The 9,393-nt window shown below is 39.1% G+C and overlaps 1 long non-coding RNA gene across 1 annotated transcript; it reads right to left on the bottom strand.

Moving 5' to 3' along the window:
- Positions 1-4,232, bottom strand: LOC138955021 (uncharacterized). The gene is made up of 4 exons (XR_011452062.1): positions 3,798-4,232; positions 3,191-3,306; positions 2,172-2,232; positions 1-206 (listed from the first exon to the last, which is right to left on the bottom strand). It is a non-coding gene; the product is annotated as an uncharacterized lncRNA (long non-coding RNA).
- Positions 4,233-9,393: the final 5,161 nt, after the last annotated feature.

The following is a 9,393-nucleotide window of genomic DNA, read 5'->3' as shown; positions in this document are numbered from 1 at the left end:
TTCCATGTATTGCGAAGACTTTATTCAGGGTTTTAGCTAGTACTTAAACATCCAATTTCAAAGCACAAGTCTGAGCTGAGAATAGATATGCATAAATGTCTAAAATAATGGTGATTTGTGATCAAAACACTTCACAGGGAAGCTTGTTTATATGTCTTATGTGTGTGTCTTCCATCGCCCTGGCAACATCAGAACTCCACACCAGCCTGCAAAAGTATAAACATAAAGGGTGACACAAATGAAACAAATGCAGCCCATAAAAATGCTTAATACTTCTTGACCTGTTGACCTAGTTAGTTAATATTTGGCGATTATTAACTATATCTTATGCATGACAAAGGTCAACACAGTGGCGAGTTCACAGGTCAAATGGAGGGGTAATTTGGAACACTTTTGAGTTTTGATCTAGCTGTAATCTTCTTTTTTCAGCACATTTTCAACCAAAACAAGAAGGGCAAAGCCCATACGACTCACATGCTTGACCTTGACCTTTATATGACCTTGACCTTCAGCTAAACCTAGCAATGACATCATACACTAAGAACTGCTTTACACATTTTTCCTACCAAAATACATGTGACCTTGACCCAAGGTCAAGGTCATCCAAGGTCATGCAACACAAAGCTGTTAATTCAAGACATAGGAAGTACAATGGTGCTTATTGGCTCTTTCTACCATGAGATATGGTCACTTTTAGTGGTTCACTACCTTATTTTGGTCACATTTCATAAGGGTCAAAGTGACCTTGACCTTGATCATATGTGACCAAATGTGTCTCATGATGAAAGCATAACATGTGCCCCACATAATTTTTAAGTTTGAAACAGTTATCTTCCATAGTTCAGGGTCAAGGTCACTTCAAAATATGTATACAATCCAACTTTGAAGAGCTCCTGTGACCTTGACCTTGAAGCAAGGTAAACCAAACTGGTATCAAAAGATGGGGCTTACTTTGCCCTATATATCATATATAGGTGAGGTATTCAATCTCAAAAACTTCAGAGAAAATGGGAAAAATGGGAAAAATAGCTGTTTTTTAGACAACATTTATGGCCCCTGCGACCTTGACCTTGAAGCAAGGTCAAGATGCTATGTATGTTTTTTGGGGCCTTGTCATCATACACCATTTTGCCAAATTTGGTACTGATAGACTGAATAGTATCCAAGAAATATCCAACGTTAAAGTTTTCCGGCCGGCCGGACGGACGGACGGACGGACGGACGACTCGGGTGAGTACATAGACTCACTTTTGCTTCGCATGTGAGTCAAAAAGGACTAAAACATTACGTCTCCAATGAGTTAACAAGATCGTAAGATTTTGTTGATCTTGTCCGAGTGGATTTTGTGTATACAAGTGTTATCTGATAGTTACCTTATTGCTTCATGTGTCATTAACGGTGTAACTGGTTGTCTGAGGGATGCATTGACTAAGATCTCATATATGCTAGATGTCGAAAAACTACTCAAATTACCTGCCCTCGAAAGGGTGGTAACCAAGCTAAAAAAAAAGACGCCATAGGAAATTAAGTAGCGTGGAAGGATGGGAGGGTATAAACTATGAGAATTGGGTAAGTACTAAGTATATTAATTATACGAAAATTCATTATTGAAATTTTCATTTAAATTACATAGTTTATACCCTCCAAAACTAACACTCTTAAATTCTTTAATGCTTAAATCGGGTTAATTAGTGTACGGCTCCATATAAAACCCGAAACGGTTGAGTCTATCCCCGAATTCGGATCCTTTTTGGAAAGAGCCCAAAAGACAGACCATTTCACCTACAACATTGTAACTTTTGGTATTGGTCATACCTAAGCTGAAATTAATGTACAGCAAATATACAGTGCAAAATGCCGTTAACGGTCTTGCAGGCAACTCAGTTAGCTATCCTGCCTATGCAACTGACTCACGAAGTCTCGCACACAGATAAACAAATGAGGGAAGGGGCCTGTGTCGTCTTCAACCACACACACACACACACACACACACACGTGCGCACTAAAGATGAATATTGCATATGCATAATGCAGAAGAAGACAACTTAATCTGATAATCTATAGATGTAGTGACTGGTGCAATATTTAACGAATTTAAAAGGACGACTCTGAAATGTATCATGTGAACCAACTTCTCAATAAACAAAATGAAGACCAGTTTAAAAAGTTACCTGTTTCATTTTGGAATGTTTTTGGTCCCATCACATCTCTGATGTACACTCCATAGACGCACTGTAGTAATAAAAAAAAACTGTTTAAGGAGAAAAAAGATTATGCAGGGAGGAAGAACAGAAAGAACAACAGAATCAGCAGCAACATTCACTAATCTTACTCCACATAACACATAACAATGAATCTCAGTGAAGAGTTAGTGATCCAAATATTTTAATTAAACAGAGAGACACAGAGAGATTGAGAAGGAGACAACAGCTGTGCATGTGCGTGTGTGTTTGTGTGTGTGTGTGTGTGAGGGGAAATTTAGTCATTGAAAACTAAACACTTTCTACTCTTCAATATCAACAGTCATAGACATAAGATTAAGAGCCACTGGGAAAGTTGGACATGAACATGTATATGTTGCAGGTGAGGAGGGGGGGGGGGACTGGAGGGTCTTTGTTGTTTGTAGATTATAACTTTAATAGCACAAATTCCTGTTTTGTAACACTGTAATGTATAAGTAGAAATGACTGTGGAATAACTTTCTTCTGTTATATCAGTATGATTATTTGCAAAGTTACCCGGATCATTGTGGCATCCTCTTAATCCTATCACGTCTGAGACTTTAGTAGACGTGCCTGTAGGGGGAAGGGATGAGGGAAGGGGGTGGAGGGTGGGCATAGAGAGTGTCGGTGTAATATGAAGGAGGGAGGGGAGAACCATTGGTAAATAAAACTCTTATAATATCAACAGTTCTGAAACTATTTGAGCACGAGTTTCCCATTACCACACAAAGGTGCAGATAGCAACAGATGTTGCACTGAAAGTGGGGGGGGGGGGGGGACTTTTAGAGGGTTAGTTGTTGGACTGTAGTATCTGAATAGCAGTGCTATGGGGTGAAGGTGGTGCTGGGGCGGAAAATGTATCGTATGTAACTTGAATTGGATATTAATAAGCATGATCACTCAGACTAGAGCTAAAAACGGTGTTAATCTTCACAGACATTACATAATATGAATTCACAAGCACGTACCTTTTGTTTTGCCCTTGAGTTTGGTAGAAGGCAATATTGAGTGTCGAACACAAGTTGCATTGATCACTGACACTGCGTCACCCTGCGGTCAATCTCATCTGATCTGCAGATTGCACCTGCACAAACCCAAACAATGTTATGATCGCAAAAAGCCTGCAAAGCCAATGGATCTAAGAACACAAACACTCGATGGATCTAATTAGAGAGTCTGCAAACGAGTCATTTTACGTTGGAAATTCAATGACAATCTGTCAGTCAATGAAGCAGATAGATCTGTCCCTGCGATTGTTTTTTGCAAGCAGATACATGTTTGAACTTCACTTATCCCGTTATCATTCAACAAATTGATATCTTGCATGATGAATTTTGTGCCGAAGAGCTGAACAAACAATCAAAATCAAGCAAGTGGTACATTCAGAAGACAAACTTCAGTCGCAAAAAACAAACTGACGAGAAAGAACATAGCTTAATTACTGCTGTATTGATTTCGGCCAAACCAACGCATTTGCATACCGAAGTCATTCCTCCTTTGATTCCAATCATTGTACATGATCTTAATGCAAAAATATATACGAAAACAAGCTGATCGAAATGAGTAACATTGCACCTGCATTGAGTCGATTGACTGTACTGCAAAAGCGAAGGTCGTCTGCGACTGGAGATTTCGAAGTTGAACAGCAGCGTTTCTTCACACTCAGCTGTTGGCTTCCTCGGAAAAGTGAAAAGCGTGACTTGAAATCTAGCGGAAACCACATTCTATCTTTCCGTTTCGGTATTCTTGTGTAAAATCCATGAAAAAGTTCTTTCGAAAAAGGCGGCCGTCGTTATTTGGGATGCCACCTAGTGTCACACTACTATTTCCGGAGAAAGTGATGAGTGCGCTGATTGGCTGCACCGCTGCACCGGAGCCAAAAAATAGAAACGTGTCCTATTCCTTGCTCCGCACCGCACACACAACTTTCTCCACTCCTGCAACGGAAGTAGCGTCATCTCTCCGCCTGGTGCAGCCTACTCCACCCTTGCTCCGCTTGCTCCACCTGTGTGTGAGCCCCGCTTGAGAAGGATAGCACGCTTTTCTGTACCTCTCTTCGTTTTAACTTTCTGAGCGTGTTTTTAATCCAAACATATCATATCTATATGTTTTTGGAATCAGGAACCGACAAGGAATAAGATGAAATTGTTTTTAAATCGATTTCGGAAATTTAATTTTAATCATAATTTTTATATTTTTAATTTTCAGAGCTTGTTTGTAATCCGAATATAACATATGTATATGTTTTTGGAATCAGAAAATGACGAAGAATAAGATGAAATTGTTTTTGGATCGTTTAAAAAAAAATGTAATGACAAGTTTCCGATTTTTAATGACCAAATTCATTAATTATTTGTTATGCCACCAAGCTGAAATGCGCTCCCATGGGGTCGCCTTCACGCGGCGGAAGCGTTTAAACAGAGCTACCCCACCCCTTTACTTCTCTTCTTTTGTCTTATTTCTGCCTTACCAGTCCTTTCACCTATATTTCCTTCCAAGAAAACTCTCCCTACTATTCCCTGCAGTTTTCCAATTCTTTTCTTGTTGTCTTATTTCTACCTGACTGGATCCATCACCTTTATTTCACTTACCAAAAGTCTTCTTTTCCACATCCTTATTTCTCTGCACCCCGCATGTCGTAAGAGGCTACTAACGGATTCTGTTTCTCCTTTTACCCTTGTTAAGTGGTTCTTGTATAGAATATAGTCAATGTTTGTAAAGATTTTAGTCAAGCAGTATGTAAGAAATGTTTAGTCCTTTGTACTGGAAACTTGCATTCTCCCAGTAAGGTCATATATTGTACTACGTTGCAAGCCCCTGGAGCAATTTTTTTATTAGTGCTTTTGTGAACAAGAAACACTTAACAAGTGTCTTTATCCCATCTGCCCCCTTTCCCCTATCCCATCTCCCCCCGTTCCCTCGTCGCGATATAACCTTCGTGGTTGAAAACGACGTTAAACACCAAATAAAGAAAAGTAAAGAAGCTGAAATGCAATACCAAAGTCTGGCCTTCGTCGAAGATTGCTTTGCCAAAATGTCAACCAATTTGATTGAAAAATGAGGGTGTGACAGTGCCGCCTCAACTTTTACAAAAAGCCGGATATGACGTCATCAAAGACATTTATCGAAAAAATGAAAAAAACGTCTTGGGATATCATTCCCAGGAACTTTCATGTCAAATTTCATAAAGATCGGTCAAGTAGTGAATCGCTCTACACACACACACACACAGACAGACACACACACACACACAGACAGACACACACACACACACATACACACACACATACACACACACACACACACAAACACACACACTCACACACACACACACCACGACCCTCGTCTCGATTCCCCCTCTATGTTAAAACATTTAGTCAAAACTTGACTAAATGTAAAAAGAGGAGAGAGGTTGTGTCAGTGGAGGTACCCAAGAAGTAAAGTCGTGTTTAAATAGTCGTACAATTCGTTAAAGGAAGTGTAATTGAAATGTGAAATCAATGAAAGGTTGTACTCACCAATATGTTGGTCAGCTGTGATCATTGCACAACGCAGAGACAAGAGTAAAAGGATTCCTCTGGAATGCATGGTTATCTTACATTTCTACTATCTAACTAAATACAAGAACAAATATACGGTAAATGAAATAAATCAGATTTAACAGGTCCACAATTCACTGCACTGCCTATCGCTCTGTATTACGTTGTTGAAAGATAACAAGAATCCTGTCAGACAACCCTGGCTATAAATACACTAAGGGGCGTAGGAAAAAGTTGGAACAGCGCTAGCATACATTGCATATCGTCACGCTCATAAGATAATTGCCTATGTCATAACATTTAGTCAAGTTTTGACTAAATGTTTTAACATAGAGGGGGAATCGAGACGAGGGTCGTGGTGTATGTGCGTGTGTGTGTGTGTGTGTGTGTGTGTGCGTGTGTGTGTGTGTGTGTGTGTGTGTGTCTGTCTGTCTGTGTGTGTGTGTAGAGCGATTCAGACTAAACTACTGGACCGATCTTTATGACATTTGACATGAGAGTTCCTGGGTATGATATCCCCATACGTTTTTTTTCATTTTTTTGATAAATGTCTTTGATGACGTCATATCCGGCTTTTCGTGAAAGTTGAGGCGGCACTGTCACGCCCTCATTATTTAACCAAATTGGTTGACATTTTGGTCAAGTAATGTTCGACGAAGCCCGGACTTCAGTATTGCATTTCAGCTTGGTGGCTTAAACATTAATTAATGACTTTGGTCATTAAAAATCTGAAAATTGTAAAAAAAATATTGTTTTTAAAAACGATCCAAATTTACATTCATCTTATTCTCCACCATTTGCTGATTCCAAAAATATATAAATATGTTATATATGGATTAAAAACACGCTCTGAAAATTAAATATATAAAAATTAATATGAAAATTTTGTGTGTGCGCGTGCGTGCGTGTGTGTGTGTGTGTGTGTGTGTGTGTGTGTGTGTGTGTGTGTGTGTGTGTGTGTGTGTGTGTGTGTGTGTACTTTTAACATTGTACGCTAAGTTTTGCTTAGTGCTTGGGTTCTTGGTGTTATGTCTCACTTAAATGTATGCTTTGTATGCTTGTTGATTTGTGCTAGTTTATTCTATAATAAATTTGTAAAGCGCCAGGAGCCAATTGATGGGACTCGCGCTATAGAAAAGTTATTTATTATTATTATTATTATTATTATTATTATTATTATTATTATTATTATTATTATTATTATTATTATTTAAGTTATTGAGACATCCCAGTGCACTAAGGGATTTATAGAGCAAATCGAGAAAATTCATTATTGAACGAAGCGCATAGCGCTGAGTTCAATAATTATTTTCGAGATTTGCTCTATAAATCCCTTAGTGCACTGGGATTGTTTCAATAACGATATTGTCAGTACCGCCATAGAAAAAAGAAGATTCCAAGCGCACATTTTGCAACGCGCATTTGAATAGGCATAACTGTGTGGTCAGGTCGTGTACAGTAAAGATCTACTTTTGTGTGGGGTGTCTCAAGTGTGTCGTGCTTTCGTCACACGCATTTTAATTTCTGTTGGTAAATTCCAGTGTAGCGTTAATCTGAACAGTGATGATCTTTCAGAGAGACCTCATTTGAACTCGGAGAAAGGGCTGTGCTCTTCATTATTTGCGATTCGAAACCTCCAGTCGAGCTTCGACGGATTGACTGTGCGGAGTGACTCCCCTTGAATTGACTCGAAGCCGCGGGACTCGACGGTTCGCACATTTTCAAAACAAATGTGGCATATTTTCGTGTTGTATTTTCATTCATCGGGGAGTCTGATACTAAATATGAACGGTAAGAATGCTCTGAACCCTACACGTATTATATCCCCATCGTTTTTTCGTTCACATTTGCCCAACATGTTAATTTGCTGAGCGGGGTTTATGTCGTCTGCTAGGGCAATCAAACCACTGCATGCAGTCTGCACTGACTGAGTCTGCACGCACGAGGCACGCTGGTAATAAGTCTTATAATGGTAAGAACGTTCTGAACCCTACACGTTTTCGATTACGATTGTTCTTGCCTTGAAATAATAATTCGGAAACCATTCATTTACTGAACTGATGCAGTCGTATTTCAGTGTAGTCAGTGCGGCTACGTATGACAGAGTCGATCGAGTCAGTCTTCCAAACTGGTCTAGCTGGTACGTTATCGGAATAACACTTGTGTTTTCTGCTAGCGGGTGGGAATTTTATATTAACTCATCATTTGGTAATGTGGATGATAAGCTACATGCCACTAACACGATGAGAAGAATCTATGCAAGTCGGCGAGAATTAGATGAAACCCAGCGGCTTCTATTTTTAGATCAGTGGCAGCCGCACTGTGGCACAGGCACATGCAATCTGTCAGAAAAAAAACCACTTCTGCTTTAATTGAGAAGTAGGGAATTTATGGTCAGTTGGTATTGTGGAGAATATAAGCTACATGTCAGTAATTAATTCTGAGGATGAGAGCACAGTCTTGCTTAGGTAAAGGGCGTAAGAATACGCTCTGTGGAAAAGTTAGCGCACTCCAAGAGTGCGCTAACAGTTTTAGCGCATCGCCATTAGCCAATCAACTGGTTCACATCAGTCATGTGACACCAGTACTTACTGACAATTATTATTATTATTAATTTAAAAACACTTTCATCTTATTTCTTGTCGGTTCCTGATTCCAAAAACATATATATATGATATGTTTGGATTAAAAACATGCTCAGAAAGTTAAAACAAAGAGAGGTACAGAAAAGCGTGCTATCCTTCTGAGCGCAACTGCTACCCCGCTCTTCTTGTCAATTTCACTGTCTTTGCCGTGAGCGGGTGACTGACGATGCTACGAGTATGCGGTCTTGCTGCGTTGCATTGCGTTCAGTTTCATTCTGTGAGTTCGACAGCTACTTGACTAAATGTTGTATTTTTGCCTTACGCGACTTGTTTTTTGATGTTTTGAGAAAAACGCGAAAAACTTTCTTTGGTTTCTGAACAATCTCATTTTAGCAATAAGTTACAAACTGCCAATCTCGAGCGGTGACAGCTGGATAAACGTGAGATAAAGAGCTGACAGCAATATTTTCAATCAGCAAAACTACATAACAACTCACAAAGAGCTGTTGCATACTTTCACATTATCAAAAGAAGTCTTCCTGTATCATAAAGAAAAGGTGCCAAACTCAAAAAACGAGATCGGCAGCTTTGCTTACGTTACCGTGGCAATGGTTTCCGATGGCCTGAGAGTGTGTACTCTCTAACACATGATAAATACCCTTCCAGTAGCTTCCCCTTTAGTTTCACTACAGAAATGCCTAACACTGAAAAGGGTATTTTTTCTTATGAGCGTGAAATATGGCTTTATGATCAGTGTCTTTTGGTTATTTCACCTTCATGAAATATTCCTTCAAATCTGAGATCACTCTAGCACACTGACCTCAGAATTAAATGTTAATCAGATGGGTTTTTTGCTTTCAAATGCTGGCTCTTACCATATTTAAATTAAAAAAACCAAAAAACACTCAGCCTATGTGGTGACGGAAAAGGCTTTACGAGAAAACGCATGAAAGACACAATTAGAATACAAGCTTTGAGTTAATGCTTTATCAGTTAATGTGAAATTAAAAGCAAATTTGAAAATAACATAACATAAATAAAATGGAC

Source organism: Littorina saxatilis, unplaced genomic scaffold (assembly GCF_037325665.1).
Source record: "Littorina saxatilis isolate snail1 unplaced genomic scaffold, US_GU_Lsax_2.0 scaffold_630, whole genome shotgun sequence".
Lineage (NCBI taxonomy): Eukaryota > Metazoa > Mollusca > Gastropoda > Littorinimorpha > Littorinidae > Littorina > Littorina saxatilis.
This window is presented reverse-complemented; position numbering and strand designations above follow the sequence as displayed.